Source organism: Penaeus monodon, chromosome 23 (assembly GCF_015228065.2).
Source record: "Penaeus monodon isolate SGIC_2016 chromosome 23, NSTDA_Pmon_1, whole genome shotgun sequence".
NCBI lineage: Eukaryota > Metazoa > Arthropoda > Malacostraca > Decapoda > Penaeidae > Penaeus > Penaeus monodon.
Window position 1 is genome coordinate 40,768,369 of NC_051408.1, and position 597 is coordinate 40,768,965.

General features: G+C 32.8%; 1 protein-coding gene across 10 annotated transcripts in view; it reads left to right on the top strand.

Annotated features, from left to right (window-relative positions):
* LOC119588069 (leucine-rich repeat serine/threonine-protein kinase 1-like) overlaps positions 1 to 597 on the top strand; it is a 34,372-nt gene that overhangs the window by 10,408 nt on the left and 23,367 nt on the right. The gene's annotated exons all lie outside the window — the stretch shown is intronic.

A 597-nucleotide genomic window follows, 5' to 3' on the forward strand; every position in this document is an offset into this window, starting at 1 on the left:
ATATCCTTGATGGTACTGAGTTAGGGTGTGTGAACTGTTACCTCAACAGTTAATGTTAAACAGCTCACAAATGACCTACTGACTTATTCAAATCATTGGTAAAACTGTAAATATTTCAGTCAGGCAAGGTACTTCATTGAAAGCTGAGGGAGTGTGATCTGCTTCCTTCTACAGGCACTCCTCTGCCTTACTAAAATCTTAGTTATGTCTCTGGAGAATACTAACAAATTTGATATGTAGTCTGTGATGAATATTGAATTAATTTGAAATATTTAAAGAAATTAAAGTAAAGATAAGTTTAGACCAATTGTAGACATTTTAAACTTTGATCAGGAGAGAAAACCATGGTTTCATGACTAACCTACAATTACCAGTAGTTGATTTATATGCTAAAAGAAAGTTTATATTTCTATATAGAATGTATTTGTTGATGGTGTTCTTTGTTGCTATATTTTGCAATTGTAGTTGAAATGTGCTGCACTGTTTACTGTAGGTATGATTAGAAAGGCAGAACGTAGTTTGAAAAGAAAAAGAAATATATGAAGCTTGCTGGAGAAAACACATAGGCTTAAGTGCTATTGTAGAACCACCTTCACT